This window comes from Dermacentor silvarum, chromosome 11, assembly GCF_013339745.2.
Source record: "Dermacentor silvarum isolate Dsil-2018 chromosome 11, BIME_Dsil_1.4, whole genome shotgun sequence".
Classification (NCBI taxonomy): Eukaryota; Metazoa; Arthropoda; class Arachnida; order Ixodida; family Ixodidae; genus Dermacentor; species Dermacentor silvarum.
In genome coordinates this window covers 56,977,580-57,004,186 of record NC_051164.1, presented here as the reverse complement: position 1 = coordinate 57,004,186, position 26,607 = coordinate 56,977,580, and positions in this window count along the sequence as shown.

Here is a 26,607-nt window from a genome sequence, read left to right as displayed (position 1 = left end):
CTAACGCAACACCTGGCGCGCTAACGAGACAGCTGGTGTTTCCTTTCGCACGCTCTTCTGCATCAGCTCTGCTCGTGATGTGGCATCGCAGCCAATGGCGATGTGCGTTTGGGTGCCGTTTCGCCGCTACAGACGACAGACGCAGGCATTTTCTCTCAATGGGCCATTTGAAGCTTTCGCATCAAAAAGTATTTCCCTCACCAGGTTGCACGTAAAAAAAATTTAAGGCGAGGCTTATTCGTAGTTCAACTGTGGTTTCGCTGCGAAGAACCAGGTATTTTCGCTGGCAACATTGTTTACAGCAATGATTGCTTACTGCGATTTTTTCGGTACCTGCAACTCAACTCCAACGTAATTCAACTGAGTAATCTGACTACGAACTCTTAATTGAAAATCTTAAATGTACAACAGCCGTATCAGCTTTCTGCCGGGCAAACTGAAAGCATCTATAAAGAAAAGGTATGATTTATTCATAAATCAGTTGTAGCACGTGACATCTTTGCTTAATAATCTCATCCTTGAAAATGTACTCGTATGTGGCTGCTCCGCCCTGGAATTATTTCACTGTCACTTTCCAGGTAAATACAGAATGCTATGAGTATATCAACAAAATTGCGCTCTTATAGACGTAATGAACAGCTCGGTTAATCAGTTTTCGATAAATCTTCGCTTGATACGCTTGGTACGATATTCGAAGGATGCTGAAAGTAAAAACGAGTCTTCGAAGATGTCGAAGCTCACTTGACACTAAGCGAGCCGGCCAACGTACGCACCATGCCTGCACCGGGCACTGCTTGGCAACGGCGAACTTTGCACACTGCGCCGAGATCTCAGCCTTTCCACTCACCATTCCATTGATTTGATGGTGGTGTTTCTCCCACCGCCGTGATTAACGCATCTCCAGAGGACTCTAGGTATGCGTGGTGCAGGGCCGATCCCGCACCTCCTGTCAACCAGCCTCCTATAGCCATATAAAGTGTCACGCGCAACAAACAGAGTTTGGAATGTTTAAAACACGTATGCATATATCGCACTATGGGACCATATAATCTCTTCAGCAGTATACTCTGTAGTCAATGACCTAGACACACACCACAGAACCAGACACTGGACGATTGGGCACCTCCGAAGAACGTGCAGTGTAGGATAGCTTGCTCACGGCCGCCAGAGTGCGCCCAAAAATATGCCCGATCACCAATGTTTCTCCTTCAACTCTCTCAACGCCATGACGTGATAATCTGCGATGAATATTTTATAAAAGGCACGACGCTTCGACCGTCAAGCACGTGACAGGTACGAGACGACGATGATGACTTGCCTCTGCTTTGGGGTACGAGCACCGTCCGCACGCTCTGCACGCCAACGGTACAAATTGCGACTTGAATAATAATTCAGAAAGAAAGGAAGAAATCAAAACGTGGAATTATCCAAGGACAACCTGTACATCATCGAAGCGCCATCATTTTCCCTCTTGTTGTCTATGCACTAAATGAGCCGCTGACGAGGTGCTCCTACAATCCGGCGAAGCGCGTAATAGGACACTGTTCCAACTCGAACTAAATCTCCAAGGATCCGCTCTCCTCTGCTCGCTAACCGACAGGACAGCCGGGCGTAAAACGGTTACACGAGGATTTAAGCGCAGTGTTCGATTCAAGGAAAGTGTTCAGGCGGAGACGAAAGCACGTGGAGTGGCAGAGCGGACATCGGATTTGCGCACATGCCTAAACACGCGAGAACGTGAGAGCGAAACGCACCAGCGGTCGAGCATCTGATCTGGGTCTGGCGAAAGAGCGAAAAGGACTCGACGGACCCGACGAAATTCTTGGCATCCACCGGAGAAGGAAGGACTACAGTCCCTAGATTTAAATATCTAGGCACTTTAGGGAGGACAAGCGCTGGCGTTCGAGCGGTCCGGCGAGGGCTTCAGGAAGTGGCGCCATCTGCCGGCCGGTACAGAAGTTGAAGGCGAACGCACCATAGAAACCCGCTTTTTGGTGCTGACTTTTCGGTCCGACTTTTTGGTGCTGACAGCCCAGCTCAAATATAAACCTGGCTGCTGGAACGAATCAAGGAAAGAAAGCAGTGGGGAAGGAGCTCATGACAACAAAACTAAAGGAAAGGGAATTTCAGGAGCACAGGGCCATTAAAAATAAAGGAAGGGGATAATTGAAATAGGAAAGACGGTGGGGTCCAAAATAAAAGAAGAAAAAGGAAGAATAACAAATTACAACGTAAACAATTTTCTGGATAGCTTTAGGCGCGAATGAAAGGATGGGAGAAAAGGAAGATTCAGTGAATGCGATGTGCGTAAAAGTCGCTGTTGTTTCATCGTACTCGATTGTATTTGTTTTCAGCAATGCTCAGGAAAGTTGTCCCATGTACCGGCTAGTGAAGAATGTGAAAGTGAGGGTACCGTGAAAGTCCGCATATTGCGTGTACTTTGGGGATCCAGCTCAAACCTAACCTGGCTGCTTGAACGAATCAAGAATAGACGTAAGAGGGGACGTGAGAAACGAAGGAAATAGGAACGCGTATAACAAAAACCCTTAGGGCATAAAGGAGTAAAAATAAATAAAATAGAGAAGTGGGTGTACACAAAATAAAAAATGTCACAGTTTCGCCCTAAGGGCGAAGCAATGAATGCGATAGCAACACAGCAATGTCATACGAAGTAAGGTGAGCGGCTTTGGTAGCAACAACACGCAGAACTGTTGTCGACGCCATCGGCGTTTTGCCCGCGTTAGCTCAAAATGCGTGCGGCGTTGGTGACTGTTGCTGGAGCCTCTGATATAAATAGGCACTTGGTGCCGCAGCTAAACGTCGCCTCCCTTCCCTCCCCCTCCCCCACGGCCTCTCGCGCGTCCGAAGAAGGCGCGTTTGCTCTACATATATGGTGATTGTAAAGGAGAAAAGAGACGCCTACTTCTGCAGCCCTTAAGCGAGCACGGCGCAGAACGCGCGTTTGTTCTCCGCCGTGCGTTCACTCCCCGTGAAAGACGCGCCCCTCGCGCCCTTTCACTCGCACATACAGCGTTCGGCGCGCGGCGACGATTTCAACTCCAAATGACGTCATACGGAACCTCACGGCGACGGCGACGGCGACGCCGACGGCGACGGCGACGCCGACGGCAGAAATCTGCTTTTGAGTGTCCATATAATTGCTATCGCAATAAAAGAGAGAAATCACAGTGATATATGAGAACGTAAATGTAGATGCCTACACGGACGAAAGGATCGCGGGAAAGGAACATTGAATCAGAAAAAGGGTTCGTATATAAAAGGCAGCCATTTCTTGTGTTCCAATGGTATATATATCTTTCCGTGCAACAAAGAGAAATAAAGCCGGCCGTACATTTTCTGCCTCAATCTCTCCAGAGTAACCTATTTATCAAGGACATGCACGAAGAAAGGTAAAGGAAAAGTATATGAAAGAAGTATCTTGGTAGGGAAAGCCGATATTAATGAGACGGGAGATAAGAAAAGGTTGAGGTGCGTAAAGAACTCGCAAGAATGCAAGAATTAAAGGAAAATAAAAGCGACAATGCCACTGGAAAGGAATGACAGAAGGCAAAGAAATGAAGTCCAAAAGAAAGAGACAGAAAGGTGAAAGGGTCCACTGCAACAAACGAACTACTTCCAGCATGAACAGATTGGAGGAATAGAGAGAAAAGAAAAATACAGACTGTTCAGAAGACCGGCTTGCAGAGGAAGACAGAGAGGAGGAAAATAAAGAGAGAATATCTTTAAGAAAGGAAATCTGGAAAAGCTAATGAAATGCCATGTTCATTTTAACGCGATTGGCATTCCTTTGCAACTTCACCCAGTCCGTGGCATACTTGTCAATATAGACGTCTGTCAGTCCTTATCTACCCTCATGCACGCCAATTGGAGACACTTGTTAGTTCATGGTCTAATGTGTATAGCAGCGGGCTGTTGTGCTAAGGGAAACGAGCTGGGCAAGGCCAGTCGGGCCAACTTTGGTCAGTGGAACTTTGACACTCGGTATGAGCCGCTCTTCAATGAACCTCTTTTACGCCAACTTTGATCACTGGGCGTGTGCCACTGCGCAGATACCGCTCTTCATTGACGAAAAAATAAATATCCGATGCTGGGCGGCATTGAATGCACGTCATATACAGGGTGTCCCAGCTATCACGCAGCACGATTTAAAAAAGAGGAACGCCGTTACGCGAAGCCAACCTAGTGCGTATTGTTTCCAGTACAGTGGGGTAGCCGCCAGTAATTCTTTCGTTACTGGGATTTCATTATTTATTGGAATTAATTATCTAACTCGAGAAGTACTGCCATAATTATCAAAGTGTCAATGAGAAAGTTGTCGAGCATCATGAAAAACTCCCTATACAGCTTTCTGTTGCTCAATACGTGCTACATAAGTGCGTTTTTCCGAGTGTGAAAGAAGACCCGCGAATACACGCAGAATTGCCGCACGACTGGCCGCTCGAGGCACTTTGCGTGTATTCGCGGGCTTCTTTCATCCTCGGTAAAATACTTTTATGTAGCAGTATTGAGCAACGCAAAGCTGTATCGGGAGTTTTCCATGTTGCTCTACAACTTTCTCATTGACACTTTGATAATTAGGACAGTACTTCTCGAGTTAGATAATTTATTAAAATTAATTAAATAAATCTCAGTAACGAAAAACATGCTGGCGGCTACTCCATTGTACTGGAAACAATACGCAATAGGTTTGCTTCGCGTAACGCCGTAAAATGATGCTGCTTGATAGCTGGGCATCCTGTATTCTTTGACACGTGCAGCAGTTCATGGCGGTGCCGCCATAGGTGCCGCATCGCGAAAGAGAAACTTGAAGCACAGAAGCATTGAAGCACAGAAGTAGCTGGAACGCCAATGCATTTCTCTGCAAAGTTCGGGAATTAATATCTCGAAAGTGGTGTCATCCTGAGAATTAATTCCAAGTGGATCCGCCTTGTGATCTCCACGGCTACCATTTGTAAATTGCAATATGGGCCATCAGGTAATAAGCTTAAATTTAATTAGTGAATTTTTGTTGATTAGTCGATGATGCATTTCAATTTGTTGCGGATGGAATGTCCGCCTTTTCGAGTAGACCGGCTCACGAACTAGAATTGTGCTATCTGGCACAGGCAACCGTAAATAAATTTGGCAAGTGTTTGCAGAAACACCCTGTATACGATATATATATATATATATATATATATATATATATATATATATATATATAATATATGTCTGTGTATATAATCATATCATAAGCATCCAACACACATCGACACCAAGGACAACATAGGGGACATTACTTATACTTACTAATTGACTTACAGAAATGATAAATTAATGTAAATGAAAATGTATGAAAAAACAACTGTCCGCCGGTGGGAAACGATCCCACCGTCTTCGCATTATGCGTGCGATGCTCTTACCATTGAGCTACCGCGGAGCATTTTGCCATCCACTTTCTGGGGTTTTTATGTTTTACAACTAGAACTAATCCTGATTAAGTCACACATTGCAATTTACGAATTGTAGCCAGTGAGCACGCATGGCTTATTAACTTGGAATGAATTCTCAGGATCACACCAGTTTTTATACATTCATTTAGCAAGTATCAGACGAAATGCACCGGCTTCTCCAGTTTTAATACAAGGCATTTTTTGCCTCATTCCATGCACTTTGCGGGTGGTTGGTCCTTAGGCAGGTAGGTATACGTATTTCCGGTCCCGCCACACTTTGAACCTCATGTATTAAAAAGGAACTTACGAACGACATCGGAATCGAACCATTGCCTTCGAGCACTAGTCCACGATTGTGTTTTTTTCTTTATTTTACTAGCCGCTAGTACACGATTGCACACATATACTCCTCTCGTGCCAGAGCCTACTAGCACTTTGAGACATTTGGCGTATGCCCCTATGTAGAAACCAACCACCTAAGTAGAAATCACGCCACCAGCGTCACACGATCGTTGTCACCATCGTCCTGCTGTTGTCTCCACACACGGGCTCGTGTCAGACAAATAGCTGTTCGTCTTGCAGAAATACGTTGATCCACCTTATAACGCTATGGGGCAATCCCAAGTGGTGCTGGGTTGTCAGATATCAGCAAAATGCTTCGCATAAGATCGATTCACCAAGTGCGTAGGTACTGCTTCAATATATGCTTCGGGGTTTTTGCTCGTTGCAATGTATAAACAGCGTTGTTTAGAAAGAAATAATGAAATAGAACAACACTACCTTTTTTGCACCATGAGTTTGACGGCGCATATCTCCGAACTGGTGCCATGCTGAGAATTCGTGCCAAGTGAACATGACTTGCGAAGAAACCGGCTGTTATTCCTGATGTGCAATATGTACGTTGGTAAAGAGTAATTATTTAATGTTAATTACACTGATCCAAAGTACACTGACTTAACCTGGAGTTTATATCAAAAGCAATCATTTCGTAAAATAGAACGTATACAAAAAATGTGCCGTCAGTTTATTTACTCAGCCTATACTCAAGGTTATAAGTTAAGACTTTGGGTGTGTTGACGAGGGCAAATTTTCCTTCATTTTCGCAATGAAGACTCATTTCTAAACTAAATCTTATTGATGTCTTACGCCATGGTTGCTTCAAAATACCAAGCCCTCATTATTTGCATAAAACGTTTAAGCTCTCATTGAGACTGAATCATCGCAGATCAGTTCGTCAACCCTTCAGTCGCATCCTGAAGTGCTCTCTTTAACCGTTGTCTCATTGGAATAATATACCAAACAATGTTGCGTGTTGCGATACCATATATTCCGTTGTAAACGACATGTAATCTATTCAGTTTTGATCGTGAAATATTATCGTTGGTAAACATCGTAAAAAATTTTGAGTGCTCATTGAAAACAAATCCCGCACATGGACCCACACCTGCATGTGTCGTGATGGGCGTGCTGTATGTTGTAATAACAAAAAAAGTAAAATTGGATAAGTAATTTAGGCATTTCAATTTATTGTGACAGTTATATCAGCCTCTTCGAGCAGTCCATGCCGACGATTAGAATGGTGTTATTTGCCACATTGTGTTATTGGACATTTTTATATCGTCTAGAAAATGCACCTGGTATATCATAATTAATGCTAGTATTTGACCAACTCCTCGAAAATACTCTCTTTTGCCGCAATAAGTGCCTATTGGTTGGCAAGTGCCCTACTACGCGACGAAGGCCTTATGTTTGAATGCTTCTTCCAGACGCCGACACTGCTTACGTGCAGGAACTGACAGTTCTTGCGCCTTCGAAAGCAGCAACCGCGAAGCCTGGGCCGCTTGCGTTGGACTACCATTGGCAAAATGCATCAGCGTTGTATGGATTCTTTGAACGATTGATTGATTGTTCGATTGAAATGTTTGGTTTGGCGTCTATATGCAACTCAAGAGGCTGCTAGAGAAACCTTATAAGAGGTCTGTGGATTATCTTGGGCTACCCATGGTTATTTATCCTGCCCTTTAAACAATGTGCTGCATTCTGAGTGAATCAAAATTGGACTCAATCAGAATTTGGCCACAAGAAACGTGACTCGAACTCATGGCAGTGTGCTCAGCAGGAAAATCCACACTCAGAATACGGTTGGTGGAGTGCTGGAATATTATGCTGTATTGTTGCTATTTAAAGCGCTGAATTGCACCTTCCCGGTAACGTTTTCGGAAAGGATACCTAATTCTTCAACAGCTCGTGGCCTAAAAATTGAGTGGTTCTACATGGATGACATATCACATGTGAGCTCTACTTGCGATTTTAGGTTTGCGTGCTTGGAAATGATTCACCCGTTTTTTTTCCCTCAAGGTTAAATTATAACAATTTTCTGGGCATACGTGCTTAAGCTGTACCCTCATATCTGTAAATTTTATTAAGCTGTCATCAATGACTAATATTAAAAGTGGCATTTTTATTATTACTGAGTCAAGATATCCCGGCAGACACTCAGATAAAAAAAAAATGGCAGGAGAAAAACAACTTCAAAGTAACCTAAGTTTTCCTTCATGTTTTCATTTCGCTTATTATGACCGTACCAAGCAATTCTCTGTTATTTGACAAACACGGGAACGTTAGCATGTTCCTATGACACTGTTCACAGCAACACGCACACACGTACACACACGCACGCACACAAACACATGCAAAAAGAAGACAATAATATTTATTAATTGACGATTGCTTGGTGTATCGTGCGGGTATTTGCTCTGTGTTTTGTCGTTCTCATTGTTCCATTCTTTTCCGAAATAGCTGTGTCGTGTTCATAGCAGCTTGAACTCACTTAACGAAGAAACGACAGCAAGCTACTGGAACAATAAAAATAAAGAGAAAGAGTAATCAAGCTCACATCTACATTCCGGTCCCAACGGCGGGGACCATAACGGAAGCAATTTGCCTGAGGCTGGAAAAAGGGTAACATGTCAGCTCTTTCTACTATCGCATTTGCTCTTCAAAGAAGAATCTGACGTTCAGCATAAGCGGCTGGCAATCTTTATTGGCTACTATTTCCTGAGTAGTCGAACTATTTTTATGGTCCGAAAAAAAAAAAAAAGATTCTGCGCCCCATATTTTCCTTCGCAGCTATCACTAAACTCGAAGGGATCGCGTATAGCACGTATTATCTGCGAAAGTTATTGATGAGACATCGCGGTGCACCTTTGCTATTTATACTTTTTGGTGGGCATGTATATCTTCTGATGACTGGCGCACAGCTCTGCGAGCAAAGCGCCAACACCTGATGACTCGTCGCCTCGTGTTCTCTACTCACCCCTACTTTGCACAAACTTGTGCAGAGCGCCCGACGTAAGAGCCTTCACATTAAGCCTAATTATATATATATATATATACATGCATAATCTTAGTCCCTTATAGCTGTGTGTGCGAGTAGGGGTCAGGCAATGAACAACTTTATTGGAATAATGAACGGGGTATATATAAAAAGACGTGCCGCAGTGGGTCATGCGCAGTTCATGCATATAAGCGTGCCACTTCGCTTATTCAGCCTTGCTAGAAGTTTCAAGAATTTCTTGAAAATGCTTAGCGGTAGTTGAACAATTATAAATGCCTAACAGCTTCGTAATATCAATTGCACACCGTAGAAATGAACTCCTCTTTGGCATTTGTTTCTCAAGTGAGCGCACGAGATTCACATTGGTTGAAAACTGGCTTGGATCACAAAACAAAGAAAAGACGAGAATTTCGCTAGATAGCTTCTACTGTTCGAGATCGAACAAAACCCCTTATACCACTGACATGGGAATACAATTTGGTAACTTTCTAAATCCAGCGCTGTGGTGACAGCTGGAACAATTTTCGCTATTATTTTGCCATCAAAGAAAGGATGAAAGGTATACTAACTAGGAAAATAAACGTAAGTGTGCGGTGATGTGCGTGTGATGTTACAGAGAAAGGGAGACGCTCATTCAGCCGCTCTTATCTCAGTACACCGTCGTCAATGGCCAATCATCAAAGAGCGAAAAGAATAAGTACTCTCTGACACTTCCAGCAAAGCAAATGGTATAACCTTGAAAAGAAAGCAGGAAGAGTGCCTCTTAGGAAGAGGTCGTCGATGGGAAACCGATCCTGATTGCAGCAAACGCCACTCAAAACAATAAAAGTGAAGGAGAGGAATCGTGTTGGCTGGCGGTGAGAAATAAACAAAGAGAGCGCTTGGAGGTTCACAGCGGTCGGATTGCCTTGCGCTTTTTCTTTCTTCTTTTTTTTTTCGTGTTACTCGTGTTCCTTGCACAAACGCGCCCACACTTCCGGCAGCTGCCGACACGGAGTGCCGAGGTGCACTGATGGAGTGACGTCCTCCTGAACGCATCTGGGACCCCCTCCCGATACTGGCTCGGTCATCAGGCGTTGCAGCTTAGCGCCTAACTGATGCGCCGGGGCCGTATCGTTCCCTTCACTCAGTTGGTGACTGCGCGTAGCAGGGCAAGAAATGGCCTGGGTTTCTGAAGTCCTAAATGACAGTTGACTGCCGCCATTTCTCATAGTAACTGCGAATACTGCTGCTATAGCGGATCTCGTGTAGATATGAAGCATGAGTGCCGTTAAAACGAATGTGGTAGTGCCGTATGATACGGTATCATCAGCAAAGTGTTTGATATTGCATGTAAATATTTACTCGGAGTTGAAAAGTAATTACCATTCAGGTAAGATTGAGTACGAGTCTCTCTGGCCGACTGCCTGAGGATATATCAATACCGTCCACCATAGTGGCTTTTATTGTAATTTGAAACCAGGTGCGTTACAATGTGAAAAAGGATAGTAACTGACCTGCACTCACGCACTACATGCTTACATGTTGCCGGGTGATCTTTACTCCTAATTTCCAAAAGAATCCTTATTCTTGAGAGGGCACGTGGTGCTTACTGCATGTATCAAGGAGGCTGAGGGCCATGAGTATCATCATCATCATCATCAACAACATCCTATATTTATGTCCACTGCAGGACGAAGGCCTCTCCCTGTGATCTCCAATTATCCCTCTATTCCGCTAGCTGATTCCAAGTTCCGCATGCAAATTTCAGAACTTCATAACCACCACGTAATGCGTGGGATGGATAACCGGAGTAATATTAGAGTTACAGTATGGATACCAAAAGAAGGGAAGCGCAGTCGAGGACGGCCACGAGTATACTTCACTGTTAATCAATGGATGTAATGAAGTCCCACGAGCCTAGGGTATTCTTGTTTCTTTATTCACTAAAGACAAGCAGGCGGTGGAAAGAAAAATAACACTTTCATTTTTGTGTGCACTTTTTTCCCGTGTTCGTTATTGGACTGAAGAAAATGAAGCTTTCTTTTTTATATTTGCCTGTTTAATTCATTTGCCATAGGAATTGTTTAGCTACAAAAAAGTTTTTTTTGTAGTGTTTTCATTACTAACACAATGTACCCGCAGTATAACGAAGCTACACAGGCTCAATTACATGTACCGCGGCAACTACCAAAAGGCTGAGGTGTTGGCAATGACAGCACGGCTGGGAGAAGTATGTGGAGTCCCAAGGAGTCTACTTTGAGGGTGATTAGAATTCCAACGCGCCAGTTGTGCCAGTTTTTTTTTTTTTTTCTTCTGCCAAAGGTCGGGTACTTTTCAAACGGACCTCGTATACAGGAAGGTCTGCCAACTTGGATGCGCTATAATTATATTATTTTATAATGGACGGATCAGATACGCGAATAAAAAAATGATAGATGTTAAAGAAAAGAACATTGCAGATGCTACACGTTGAGCGTATCGGTGGAAGGTGAGCTTTAATTTGTGCTTGCGAAGAACGCTGTTCTGGTTTATGGATTGTTTGCAAGTACGAGTATAGAGCACAGGACCAAGTTGAACGCATTTTCACAGGAAAGCGCCTAGCTCAAAATAAAGTTTTGGTGCTCGAACATGCGGATCTCACACAAGAATACAATGAAATACGATGACAATATGACAACCAAAGCATGCCAATGACGCCATGTTGACGACGGAGTGCCGGAACCGGAATGACTGCGAGAGAATGACGACAAATGAGTGACCTTGACCAGCTCTACGGCGACTGTGTGACGACGTCACAATGAAGAAAAGGTAATGACAACGGTGGAACAGGCAAAATAAATGATGAAGCTTCGGAAATTATGACAATGAGATGACAATGATGGCTTGACCGCAATGGGATGATGGAGTTGGAATGACGATAGTAGGCACCTCGCTGTACACCGAAGGCTTCGCATGGCGTCGGAGTCGGTAGCGCAATCTCTTTTGGGCTCCGCAAACTAACCTGCGTAAACTGTCTAAGAAACTCTTAAAATATAATTTTGCAGCAAGTCATGTTCATATAAACGATATACAGAGTTCCAAGTAAATGCAGAAGTGTTCGAAGCTCGGTCCATTTATTGCATAATTAAAGGGTGAATACAGTGGCTAAAGAAAGTATGACGTGCACGGCAGATAAAGGGACATTTCCTTGCTCTAACCGTGATTCATCGGGTGCTATAATTCTGAACAGTGTGATTACAACATCGAACTTTTTTCCAACTTTCACCAACCAAGTGATCTTGTAACAAATGTTAATTTGTATTATGGTTCCGCGTACGTTGCTTTATGCGGGGGACTGTTTTAGCCAGATTATCGCTTTATTCATGTTATCTTTCGGGGCAAGATGCGCCTACTGTATGCAAAACTTCTTAAACGCTGCCGCGGATTCTGTAGCATAAAAGCCTTGTCAAATAATACGTCTGTAATACGAGCACGAAAAAAAAAACTCTTTTACGTAAGTGGTGTTTACTAAGTTGAAAGACGTTTCAATGAAGAGGTGTTGCGCAGCAGACAAATGGTACCGACGATCTGTTTTGAATCTTTCCTTCTGCACACGCTACCAAAAGCGTGGCGCTAGCGTTCGAAACAAGATCGGCCAGAATAAACTGTATATCTCGTAATGTGAAGTGAAAACTTACTGTATTGCACGTTTTCCAAACGAATATATCAACGCCAGATTATAAAACGGTAATGTAAAGATTTATTGTAGCAGTTTAAAGAGCACTTGCAGAACGTTAGACCTGTTTGCGAGAGTACAGAAGAAAATTAGCATTACTGGGTTTGCTACACCTGCGAGACATAATATTTTGTTATGAAGTGCCTAGGCAAGAGAAAAATAAGCATTTGCTTATTTTGTTCAATATATATTAATTGCTGGCGCCCACTGGTATCGAGGCTACTCCTTTTCGGCCGTATATGACATCGAACTCCACTTCCACAAAATACCGCTTCTAATAAAGATGCTCCCTGCCGTGGGTCTGTGGGCAAAACTCTTTTTCGGAAGAAGTCTATTTGCTCAAAAGACTTTCGAGTGCCTCTTTGACAGGGGTATAAGCTTAGAATATACGTACTACGATGCATATATAAATAGCGGATGAACTTGACCAGCGATTTTAGATTTCGACTACAGATGACAGCGCTCGTCGCTATCGCTATGCTTTAGCGTTGCCTGCTTTTCTGGACACACGTTTAGCCCTATAAAGAGTGACGACATTACTAACTCGCGCTTATGGAATTGTTCGGTTCAAAGAAAAACAACCTTTTTCCCACCATCCTTTCTTTCTGTCACTGAACTTTAGCGCAATGTTCCCAGTTCCTTCTTTCAACGTAGCATCTATGAGACGTGCCCTAAAGATCTACAAAATCTCCCTGCAGTCTTTATGCAGAGCGTGGTCAGTCTGATTGTGTGATTCTGAATCACAAGTGGTACATAATTTATTACACGCCACTATAATATAATAAACATCGAATGTTTTGTACACAACGACTTTGAACTTCGTCCAGGAAAGACACGGCAGCCCCATAGGTGATAAGGGGGCTGCTGCTGGGCCCGAGATCTTAAAATATTCTCGAAGTCTGCTGGAGCCATTGACTTATACGAGAGGCTCGGAATCAGGATAGCATATGTTTGCATACTACAAGTGACGTCTTTACGATGACGCATAGTTTCTCGCTTACTGCACCCTGATACTGAAACAATATCCGATATATGCGTGTTCATGCATAATATTGCTGTTCAAGTACGTTACTCCAGAAAGAGAAATCGACCTCAGTGCTATGCAAACGCACCGTACAAATTCTGGAGTGCTTAGTAGTTCTTCGCAAAGCTCCTATTAGTTACCTGTGAGAAAGCGTTACTTTCGAGAGGAAGGTGCACAAACGTGCTTCGTGAGTCTCATTTGTCAAAAAGTTTCTGTATTACGTATCCAAGATACCAGAAGCCTAATAAGCCTTTCTGTTTAAAGCATTCATACTACTACGGCTGCCTCATACCACTAAAAACCGACTCTTTGGCTGTTATGACAATTTTTACGCGCAAAATCTGGTTCTCGGTCGAGCAGTTGGCATCTATGTAGGCAGTAGCAACGGATTAAGAAAAGGTTTTTCTTTTTTACGCAAGCTGAATACTTTGACAATATCTTGCCCATGCAAAACTGGTAACATGTCTCTCTGAAGTTCCTCCCTGTTTGTGTGCACAGGAATGTGTGTGCACGTAGGTGCACGCGCGTACGGTTGCTTACTTACTACCACTGACAGCCTTGTGATTTTTTAACATTACCACATGCACATTCAGATTTTCTTGAACTGCAGGAGATGTATTCCTGTGCCGAATTTTAAACATATGCTTCGAAGTCTCCTGCTAGGGTTCCGGACTTACACAGCTCTAGGACAACAGTTTTTACTGTCCGGTACACTTAATCCACATGCAATTATTTTTACGGTGGAAGCATACGCCATAGTCTTCGCAGTTAAACACATGAAGCAAACGAATCTCAGTAGGGTTATTGTGTTCAACGCCTTAGTGAGTGTAGTGCGAGCCATATAACGAGTTTACGAAAACATAAGAACACTGTCTTTACCAATCTATATCCATTGCTATGCTCAGCTTATAGGGGTGAACAATGCATCCTCCTTGCTTGGTACCTGGCCACAGTGGCATGAAAGGCAATGAAGCTTTTAACCACAGTGGCCGAAACTTATCCATTCCAGCAACAGACCTTAAATTACACCTACGGCATCAGTTGAAGCAGCATCTGACAGAAACAGCAAGCTATCCAGGTATCCAATAAAGTACAATTGATCAAACTTAAATTAGGGCACTGCATATCGGAGAAAACATCACGATCCAAGGAAGTGCTCCTTTGTCGATTAAGAATAGGTCATACCTTCGGCACTCATTCTTACCTACTTATTGGAAGTGATCTTCCGTGGCACAGGTATGGCGGCAACATTATAGTTCTCCAAGGCTTCGCGCAAAGCAGTGAAATAGAAGTTGAGCGTAAAAAGTACTTGCATTCTGCGTATCGTCAGCGTATTCCACTTCACCCAGTACTTTTTCTTAATTACGAACCGCTCTTTAAATTTGAAATAGTTCTGAGCTTTTTAGGTGAAGATAATATCACAGAATTGATTTGGCCGGGTCATGTGTATATGACAGCCTCGCCTTCGGGGCTGTAGCCGCAGGGACCTGTATTACAGCACGTTCTTCTCAGCCCATTACTTCAAGAGCCCTGTGGAGGCAGTAGTGTTTGTATTAGGGAGCCTACAAGCGCACAGAGCTTGCATGTAGGCTCCCTAGATTGTATGCATCTTGTTATATCACTTCTTCGTAGTGAAACTATTATGCTCATAGTTCGCATCACGAGTCATTGCCATTTGTTTGATGCTTATATATTTTGCGCAGTTTACAGCGACCCGTTTATAGGCCTCTCTGCAGCGACATTACATATGTCATGGCGCTCTTTAGCCATAGCTACCCCTTGCGCCATTAAGTACCACACATCATCATCGTTATTTCAGTCCATGGCCCCACTTCTCCTCAATATCCGGTTTCGATTGTTTCATTTTTATGTGTTTGCTTGTCCTGTGAACCTACGCAATGCTAAGTCTGTGTTCTTTGTCAAATTAGTTAAAATTAACGGTGACAAGGCACTTGTTTTTAGCTTTTTGTTATTTTATATACTACAACCAAACTGTACGTTGCATCAGCATTACCGCATTACTGCAAATGAACACAGTGCAAATGATCTGATTTGTAAAAACTTCAGTAAACTTCCAAAATGTTCAAGCTTTATAGACACTCATGCAAACGTGTATTTTACTTCGGCAGCAGCGAAGCCCGGGAAACTGGGTTTGCGTTGTCCTTTCGTAGGTGCGTCCGACTGCTCGTTCATTTCGTTAGGCGGGATGAAGGCCACTTTGGTGACTGACATTATCCCTGTCAGGCTATCTCCTCAAAATCAGGACGAACAAAATTAAAAACATCCACTCGAGCCCACTGTATTGCTCGCAGTGCCGAAACTATAAGCCCTAGCAAACCGGCTTATACATTATAACCCACACATTGGTGCCAGTGAGCGCGTCTTTTTTGTGTAACGAAACACAAAGTCACAAATAATGCCGGTTATTATGTTTACCAGGCTTATGGGTATCTCTAAAGCACAATATCTGTTAACACATAACAGCGCATGACATCTGATTGTTTCATATTAAAGCATTTCAGCACAGATTGCTTTAATAAATGTCGCTTTTGAGCCAAAACGCTCTATGGAGGCTCGCTATAGAACGTCTAATGTGCACGTATGCGTCGCGTTCGCAAAGTTGCATATGACTATCAATTTGGAGAGTGTTTTCTCCTTGCAAGTAAGCCGGTAGGAAACGTGGCTGTGTGCGCCTGTGCATACGCGGTTTGCTACGCACAGGCTCATTGAAAAGCGCGTGTTCCTTGTAGTCAGGAAACTGCAACAAAGGTTACACGAGGTCCGGTCTTTGATTACTTCCACGCAAAGACGCTGCTCCTTTTCTCTACTTAGTGCAGTGCGACTGTACGAGCAACAGTACATTTACTGTACTGAAGTAGGTTGCATGAAGGAGTCAAGTAACCGACTATTGATTCCCGACAAAGGGAACATTATTGTTATTCACATAAAGGCGGTTTAAATACATAATTGAGTGAGCACTGGTGTGCAAGAAAGCTATTTGCGCGCTAGTGCAGCTCTTGAAGCACACTGGCCAGAGTTGGTTTTATTGCAATAGCAATTATATGGACACTCCAAAGCGGACTTCTGCCGTCGGCGTCATCGTCGCCGTCGCCGTGAGGTTCCGTATGACGTCAACCGCGATGAAATTGTCGCCGCGCTCCGGACGCTGTATGTGCGAGTGAAAGGGCGCGAGGGAGGCGCGCTTTCACGGGGAGCGAACGCACGTCGGAGAACAAACGCGCGTTCTGCGCCGTGCTCCCTGAAGGCGACGTTTAGCTGCAGCACCTAATGCGTATTTATATAAAAACTTTGCGAGGCCAGAAGGTGGGTAAGATTTCCGACGCTGCTCGACAAGTGTCCCATTCTGATCTCGTCGAAAACCTCCGAGCCGCCGCCAGAGGCACCAGCAACAGTCACCAACGCCGCGCGCGTTCGGTGCGAACGCGGGCAAAACGCCGACGGCGTCGACAACAGTTATGCGCGTTGCTGGTGCTGCTGCATGTCCAAGTTTATAGAGCTGATAAAACTACTATCCTTGCTCTCTACTAATTTGCCATCGCAATTGATGCTTCGCCTTTCGGGTGAAACTGCGACAATTTTTTTAGTCTTGTGCCCACTTCTGTGTGTAATTTGCGTTCGCTCTCTCCCTATTCAACTCCTTCTAGTTTCTTTTGGTCCCATACCCCTAGTCTGCTTAGTAGCAGCACACCGGACGCTCGTCCAGCTGACCTTTTCGTGCTTGTCAGCCGCGTTTTGTCTCTCCCACCTCACTTTGACTATTACTCATAAAGCACAACATAGTGGTCGTGCGGAAACTACGTGCGGGATCGATAATGGGTGAACGGGGGAAGCGTCAGCCGGAAATCAACGTTTCGACTAAGAACCCTGCCTGAAATCTTTCAAAAGGGAACTTGCCCTGACGAAGAGAAGACTCCTTGTCGAAACGTTGGCTTCAGGATGACGCTATCCCTCTTCAGACACTGTTTATTATATTCGTCAATACGTTATTTCACCTAGGAGAAGATCAACGCATCTGCTATTATGCTTTAAACACGCTGAATATGCAGCTCCGAAAGTAACACAGATTGTTCTGCAACGCATGCAAGGCCGCGATTTTGTAGCGATGCCTTATGACTTATTCTATACTAGTCTTATCATCCACCACTCACGGCCGGCTGATCCCGTTGATAACGCGAGCGGACCGTCGCTCTTACCACTAACAAAGCGCGATAAGCGCAAAAAAGGCATTATTACCTGAAAGGCATCGCTACAAAATACTGACCCAAGCAACGCATCAGTTCACGTGGTCGCGAAGCAGAAATGGTCACTAAATTTTCTTGCGCTTCAAGCTCGATCTGACCACTCCAAACTCACCTCACGTCACTTCAATCCGCGCCGCAGCATGCGTTTCAGCAGTGTCATTCCAGATAGGCTGCTTTCAAATCTCTTCATACAAGCGCACAGAAGATATTGTCACCCGCCGTGGTTGCTCAGTGGCTATGGTGTTGGGCTGCTGAGTACGAGGTCGCGGGATCGAATCCCGGCCACGGCGGCCGCATTTCGATGGGGGCGAAATGCGAAAACACCCGTGTACTTAGATTTAGGTGCACGTTAAAGAACCCCAGGTGGTCCAAATTTCCGGAGTCCCCCACTACGGCGTGCCTCATAATCAGAACTGGTTTTGGCACGTAAAACCCCATAATTTATTTAAGATATTGTCGCGCGGTTGTGACGTGGAAACACGCAGAATCCAAACTGTTATAGATCAAACTCTTTATTGGGCGATCCTGTGCAAAGCAATGAAAATAACTCACTTTACAACAAGAGCGGCAAGCACAATCATCGCTCGTCGACAAAAACTGATCAGCAACGAAATGCGTTGGTTTTATACATGAGTCATCGAATGTTCCACAGTAATCCCTTCTGCCCCCGTGTCTTTCAGAAAGTACTACGCAATTTGCGTCGCTCATACAATCAGATTACATAAGCGTCGACAACGGACAGGAGCATCGATAAATTCCGAGAAACTTCCGATGCATGCAGGCGCATCCTGCGCCGAGCGATAACGTTTAACGTTTGTCAGCCGGTGGAAAGCGCTCACCGGTGAAAGATAAACAAGTACACATACTAATATGCTGCGTCTTTAATGGTATCTTCGACTGGTCGCATCCATCCCCCGAAGCAGAGTCGTGCAGATCCGGCGTTCCCCGAACTCAGAGGTAGAGGACAAACAAGTGCGCAAGCCGAACGTGTGACTCGCTCTCGGAGGAGGAAATGGCAGATGCGAAACCGCGTGACTACTCCTAACGTCCGATGTTTCGCCTATCCAAAGCTAAACCGGCGGATGCGCCGGTGGGACGACCGTTCGTTGAGCCGCCAGCATGCTGTGGCCTAGGTTGTCTAGGCTACGGTGGACCGTCGCCAAGAACTGCGACGCTGTGCTGTGATGACGTTGCTGGAAACGCTCTTATCTCGACGACTGCTCCGACAACAGGGCGCGGAGCGCCTCAGAGCGCTCGACGCGGGAGGAGAGCGTTCGAAAAGAACCAGCCGAACACAAGACGCGCACTCTCTTTCAACCAGCCGAAGACAACGCCGCTCGCGAGAGCGATCTAGAGCGCTCCGAGGCGACCAGTCGAAGATACCATAAGAGGCCAAGGAATGCAAGAGTGTCCCAGGGAGCAACAATCTACGAAGCGAACTCGTGAGTGCTAATCGATCCCGAGTAACCGTACAACCCCCCCCCCCCCCTCCTAACGGGGGTCCTGCCAAAGGGGTTTTACACCTTGGTGCAACTGCGAGAAACCTAACAAAGAGTGCCCCGACGGTAGTTGCACGGTAGACGTTTATGAGGCAGACTAGCCGGTGGCGCTGCAAAAGCACGAAAGAGGGCAGCGTGTTTGGGGAGAAGGGAGTTACAGAAGGGCTGCCCTTAGCTTTGTCGCCGTATAGAAGAAAAGAGTTGGTACGCAGCATAGGCTAAGCAGACAAGCTGATTTCAACTTGTGTAAGTTACCAGGACGGCTTCATTGACTCTGCGTCCATTAAATAAAAGAGTCAGCGAACACGATTAGGACTCGGAGCTCGGAAACGTCACTGCCTTTCAGGGCCATACATTTTCCCCATCTTGGATCCCCTCGCTGCTTTCCGGAGCATTTTCGTTCCGTTTGTTTACAGTCGCAGATTGCAAGACAAGGTTTTCGGCAGACCTATTCACTAGCATTGCTTGGTTATTTATTGTTTCATTTTTTCCACTCAGAGTTTCTTGTTTTTACACTGACACTGTTGCTTCGCGTTTTTCTTACCGGAAATAAAAGAAATGAAACATCACTGAAGCAAGCTCAGATGTAGTGAGAGTTTTCGAAAGCGAAGCTTTCTAAAAAGGGCTGACCCAACGGCGGCTGAACGGAAAAGACGAAGTGATGCCCTATGTACATAGGGTCTCCCACAACGTCAAGAAAGTTGCTGTGAGGCAGGGCGTTGACGTTGTTTTTTCTGCTCCCTGCAAACTTTCAGGCCTTTGTTCACGTGTGGCGCGCGGCAGGAATAGACCCCCGCGTGTCATGACAACGGTTACATGTCTTGTGCTACACGTGTGGTGTATGAGCTTCCGCTGATTTGTGAAAAAGTTTACATCGGTCAAACAGGCCGGTGTATTAATGAGAGGCTGCGAGAACACTACAATTCTTTGAACACCTCTGATCGAGCAAATCTGCCTCGCCATTGTCGGGAATGCGGCTGCGTCCCGTTTTCCAATGTTAAAATCCTTGGTAGAGGCAAGGGCAAGACGGAGCGTGAAATTCTCGAAGCTTACCATATCAATTTGCAAGGGGATAATTGCATCAGTTCTACCTCTCTCTCACTGATGCAGAAGGAACTCATGGTATCTTCGACTGGTCGCATCCATCCCCCGAAGCAGAGTCATGCAGATCCGGCGTTCCCCAGCTCGGAGGTAGAGGACAAGCGCGCAAGCCGAACGTGTGACTCGCTCTCGGAGGAGGACATGGCAGATGCGAAACCACGTGACTACTGCGAACGTCCGATGTTTCGCCTATCCAAAGCTACACCGGCGGATGCGCCGGTGGGACGACCATTCTTTGAGCCGCCAGCATGCTGTGGCCTAGGTTGCCTAGGTGGACCGTCGCCAAGAACGGCGACGCTGTGCTGTGATGACGTTGCTGGAAACGCTCTCATCTCGATGACTCCTCCGACGACAGGGCACGGAGCGCCTCAGAGCGCTCGACGCGGGAGGAGAGCGATCGAAAAGAACCAGCCGAACGCAAGGTGGTGGTGGTTAAAACTTATTTATTGTCCTTAAAATTGCTGCGAAGAGACTCCGGCTGGTCGGAGGTTCTTGGCTTGCGGTGGGGGGCCCTCAGTCCAGGGCTCCGCTTGCGGCTGCCGTTCTGCGGGCCCGGTCAATCAGACTTAGCTGATCGTCCAGGCTCTCGCTGGCCAGCAGCTCTTCCCATCGCTCCGCTGTGGGGTGTTGTATGCGGGGTACGGCAGTGATAGCCTGACATGCCCACGTGACATGATATAAGGTTGCTTTATCTGAGCACCATGGGCAGCGAGAAGGGTATGCCGTAGGATGTATTTTACTGAGGATATGCAAATTGGGATACATGCCAGTTTGGATTTGTCTCCAACTGACCGATTCCTCTTTATTTAGTGTTCGGTGTGGTGGGGAATAGGTTTTCCTAAGTCCTCTATAGTGGTTTAGAATGGCCGAGTAGTCGCACGGGACGGGAACGGGTTCCTCAGGGGAGCATTTGGGGGGTGCTCGGCTCGTGTACCCTCGAGCTACCCTATCCGCCGCCTGGTTTCCCTCCAGCCCCATGTGACCCGGGGTCCATATTATCCGATGCCGTATTGGGTGTGTGTGTGTGTGCTGAGATGCTCGCCAGTGTCTGTCGCGCTTAGGATGATACCGAGGGCAGGCTGGCTGATGCGCCCTTGTAGATAGTTACGGCAAGCCGCTTGGGAGTCTGTCAGAACTGTGAGCGATCGTCTATGTCTGTAGCCATGGGCAAGAGCGAGCGCAATGGCTGTTTCTTCGGCTTCGGTGATGTTGTGGCATCGTATGGAGGCGCTGGTCAGTTCTTGGAGTGTGTTGTCGAGAACTGTGGTTACTGCCTTGGTGTTCGTGCGGTCGTAGTTGGCAGCGTCAACATAGTATGTGGTGTTCTTGTGCCCGTACTCTCGTTCGAGAGCTTCCACTCTGGCTTCCCGCCGTCCCTGATGTAGTCGGGGGTCCATATTACGGGGGATTGGGGCGACCTTATAGGTGGTGCGAAGGTGGTCTGGAATGGGCTTGCGGCGAGCTGCTTCATGGAGCTGGCCGGTATAACCGAGGCGTCGGAGTAATGCGCAGCCTGTTGGTGTTTGTGCAAGTCGCTGCAGCTGCGTGGCGAGCTGCGCTTCGCAAAGTTCTGCATAGGTGTTGAGCAGACCCAGTGCGAGGAGCTTGCTCGTGGGAGTGCCCTGGGGTAGCTTGAGTGCCGCCTTATAGGCCTTCCGGAGCATGGCTTCCACTTGGTCCTGTTCGCCTTTGGTAAGTCGTTGATAGGGCAAACTGTATGTTATCCTACTAACCACGAGGTTGCGTATGAGTTTCAGAGTGTCCTCTTCGCGCATACCATGGTGACGAGTGGCGACCCGGGATATCATTCGGGCAACCTGCAGCGTGGTAGTGCGGAGGATAGTGAGGGTGTGATTCACATGGCGGTTTGACTGGCTCCACATACCCAATATACGGATGGTGGTTTTCTCTGGGATTTGTTGGCCGGCGACAACGACGCGCAGGCTGTAGCCTGGGTCCTTCTGCGCCGATTTGGGGGGCTTGTGTTGCCAGATTCTTAGGAGCTCAGACTTCTCGGTTGCACAGGTCAGGCCACGTGCCTGTACGTATTGTTCGACGCAAGTGGCTGCTTTCTGCAAGTTATGTTCTTTTTCTCCAAGGGACCCCCGCGTAGCCCAGATTGTGATGTCATCCGCGTACATTGCGTGATGGATGCCATCAATGCGATGGAGTTCGTGCGCAAGATCAACCATGGCTACGTTGAACAGTAGCGGGGAGATCACTGAGCCCTGTGGGGTGCCCTTGTTCGGAACCTTGATGATGTTTGAGCGGATTGAACCGAGACCGATCGTGGCGGTGCGGTCCAACAGGAATGCCTGAACATAACTGTAGGTGCGCTGTCCGCAGTGAAGGGCAGCGAGGCCGTCGAGAATGGCTTGATGGCTCACATTATCAAAGGCGCCCTTGATGTCCAAGGCCAGAATGATATTTTCTCCTTGCTTTGGGGCAGTGTCAATGACATCTTCCTTTAGTTGAAGCAGTACATCCTGGGTTGAAAGATGTGCCCGGAATCCGTACATTGAATGCGGGAGAAGGTCATTGTCCTCGAGATAGTTTTGCAGGCGGCTAGTGATGACGCGTTCGAAGACTTTGCCGAGGCAGGAAGTGAGTGATATTGGTCGAAGGTTCACGATCTGGAGCTTCTTACCCGGCTTCGGTATCATCATCACCTCTGCGTGCTTCCACTCGGGGGGGAGCGTGCCACATTGCCAATGGTCGTTTAGGAAGTTCGTGAGTTCTTGTACGGCGGTGTCGTTGAGATTCCTGATAAGAGAGTACGTGATTTTATCCGCCCCCGCTGCTGTGTTGCGGGTGCTGCTGCGAATGGCAGCATTAACTTCGTCCAACGTTATCGGCCGGTCCAGGGTGTGGTTTGCATAACCTTGATACCTCGCCCGATAGGGAGGCGGGTGATAATCACCATAGCATTTGCGCTGTACTTGAGCAAGCAGCTCGTCGTCCGTGCCTTCAAAGGCGTGTATGAGGCGCTGGACTGATTTGTTTGTCTCATTTTTTGTTCGAGTAGGATCAATCAAGGCTCGTAGAACGTGCCACGTGTGGGCCGTACCCAGTGAGCCTCGAAGCGAGTCGCTGAACGGGGCCCAGTTAATTCGTGCCAGTTGCTCAGCATACTGCTCAGCCTCGAGGGTGAGAGATGCGATCTTGAGCTTGAGACGTCGGTTATGTTTTCGGGTCTTCCATCTGCGGATGAGGCTTCTTCTGGCTTCCCACAGGTGCAGAAGATGGCCGTCCACTTCTGGGAGTTGAGATGTTCTTTTCATGAGGGTGGTGCAACGGTCCCGAATTTCTTTAATTTGCTCGCACCAGTCAGTGAGGTTTGCAAGGTTGCCAATTGAATTCTCGCTCTCGCGACGGAAGACGTCCCAGTTTGTGATGCGGGCTTGTCCAATGGAGCGACGCATCGCACTCTCCGTAATTTGTGTACGGAGAATGCAGTGGTCACTACCCAAGGATTCCTGCAAGTTGTCCCAATTATAGTTTGCACTACCACGGGCGAAGGTGAGATCGGGACAAGTGTCCCTGCATACGCTGTTGCCGATCCGGGTAGGGTTTGCTGGATCCGTAAGCAGTTCGAGTTGGAATTTTTCGGTGGCAGCTGCAAGTTGTTTGCCTTTGACATCCGAACGATTGTATCCCCAGCGTTCGTCGAGAGCATTGAAGTCCCCGAGGAGTACGAGTTCCTTCCCCTGGGCTAATTTGCAGGCACCCTGAACAAGAGCGTGGAAGTCGGTGGATTTTTGTTTCGGGGGACTATATACATTGACGATTATGATGCTTCGCCTCTCGGCCTTCTTTTTGCGCCTGAGAATTAGCTCCACTATCACATGGTCGATGTTGGTGTCTGGGATGTTGTCAAGACCAATTGCAGTTAATGCTTTGTTAATCAGGACGGCCGCTCTGCCTTCTGTCGGGCTATCGTAGGACTCATAGCCTGGGAGTATGGGTGATGTGCCAGGTTCCTGTAGCGCTATGACATCTGGTTGAGCAAGGTGTGTGTTAATGTATTGTTGGAGGAGGCTCCGCTTTTTGCGGAAGCCGCGGCAGTTCCATTGCCAGATTTCTAATGGTTCGCCAATGGGTGGGGTTGTACTGCCCATGGTTAATTCGTGTTGTGGGGAGGTGTGGTTGTCGGAGTGTTGGCTTGCGAGGCCGATGTGAGGCCGAGGTCAGCGTGTGTCAACGCCGGTGTAGAGTAGTGTTCAGGGGCAAGCGATTCCAAGCTTACTCTGAGAGGGACTTGGTCTTCCGTGGTGCGGGAGCTGCGGGTGGCCCTCTTCCTTCGTATATTACCGCCTGTTTCGGCAATTTGGGTGTCGAGGCGTGTCTCGAGGGAGTCAAGGCAGGCTCCGAACTGTGTGAGGTGTTGTGTGAAGACGATACTGAATTGTTGGGAGAGTTGTTGGGAGAGCGCAGACAGCATTTCGCGTATCTCTTCGCGTGTGACTGCGGAGTCCGTCGGGGTGGGAAGCGAGGGCGGAATCTTAGGGGTTGCGTGTCTGTTGGGGTTGTTTTGTGAGTGGCATTCGGTAGATTCCGGTGGCGATCCAATGCGCGCTATTAGGGCGTGGAGTTGAGCGCTGTCCTTAGCTTGACGCGCCTTGACGGCAGCCAGCTCCTGTTTGAGCTTGAAATTTTCTGCGAGAAGGTGTTCGTACGCGGGGGACTGAGTGTTGGGCGGAGCGATGGGTGTCGCCCCTACTGCTGGCCAGCTCACCTTGGTATCGGTGCCGGCTGAAGAAGTGAAATTGTGCTTCTCGGCAGACTTGCGAGAGGCCTGCTGGGGCTGCTGGCGTGTGGGTTGCTGCTGTTGCCCTTTGGTCTTCCGGTCCTGGTTCTGCGGCTGTTGCTGCTGGCCAGGTCCTGCAGGGGGTAGAGGAGGGAAAGACTGCGACCGCGAGTGAGAGAGGCTGCGCGAAGTCTCCCCCTCCTTGCTGAACCACCTGCGTTTGGTATTGGGTGGGTTGCGCTGAGGGTTGCGCCCACGGGGTTGGGTGGGTGGGGTGGGCCGCGGCCGCTGGGTCTTCAGTCTCTGTGAGCACTCTTTGGCACCCGTCAGGTGGCCTTCCCCACATACTTGGCATTTGGGAGCACAGGGGTGACCATCCACAGGGTCGAGGGTCCCGCACTGCCGACACACTCGAGCGTTCGGCGTAGGACACACGTCTGATCGGTGCCCCGGTTGTAGGCAGACTTGGCAGGCTTGCCGCGTCGGCTTGTAAGGGTGGCAGGCTACCTCCCCACCGTAATACAGTACATAGCGGGGGATGAGGGGGCCCTCGAAGGTGATCAAACCGGATTTAGTAGCACCAAGCATCCGCGCACTGTGCACTCTCACCCCCTGCGTGCGCACGCGGAGGTTGGCAGTGAGTTCTTCAGGAGTAGTGCCGGGGTCTATGCCATGGATGACTCCACGCAACGTGTCTTCGGGGGCCGCCACGTAAGTGTTGAATTCGTGGGTATTCCCCCCCAGTGTCAGGGTGGTGATCCGGCGGAGAACTTGGGCGGTGTCAACATGTGGCGTGCTGGCAATAATAATGTTCGATCCGGGGCGGGTGCGGATGATGAAGTGGTCACCTGTGCAATGTTGTTGAGAATCGCCTGCCACCACAATGGCTCGGGAGATTTGGTGTGTCGTGAAGTTCCGAATGGCCAGACCCTTTTTCGGCCGCATGATGATTTTTAGGTCTGTGCGTGGGAGCGGCGGCAGCTTCCGTCGTAACTGGCGCGGCTCCTTCACATGTTGTGTTGTTCGCGCCGACGCAGCGCAGGCCGCGTCTTTCGACGCAGCGGGAGCGTTCTCCGCCGAGGCAGCCCCGGCGACGGTGTGGCCGGGGATGCCTCGGCGGCCACCTCCCCACCGTAATACAGTACATAGCGGGGGATGAGGGGGCCCTCGAAGGTGATCAAAGCGGATTTAGTAGCACCAAGCATCCGCGCACTGTGCACTCTCACCCCCTGCGTGCGCACGCGGAGGTTGGCAGTGAGTTCTTCAGGAGTAGTGCCGGGGTCTATGCCATGGATGACTCCACGCAACGTGTCTTCGGGGGCCGCCACGTAAGTGTTGAATTCGTGGGTATTCCCCCCCAGTGTCAGGGTGGTGATCCGGCGGAGAACTTGGGCGGTGTCAACATGTGGCGTGCTGGCAATAATAATGTTCGATCCGGGGCGGGTGCGGATGATGAAGTGGTCACCTGTGCAATGTTGTTGAGAATC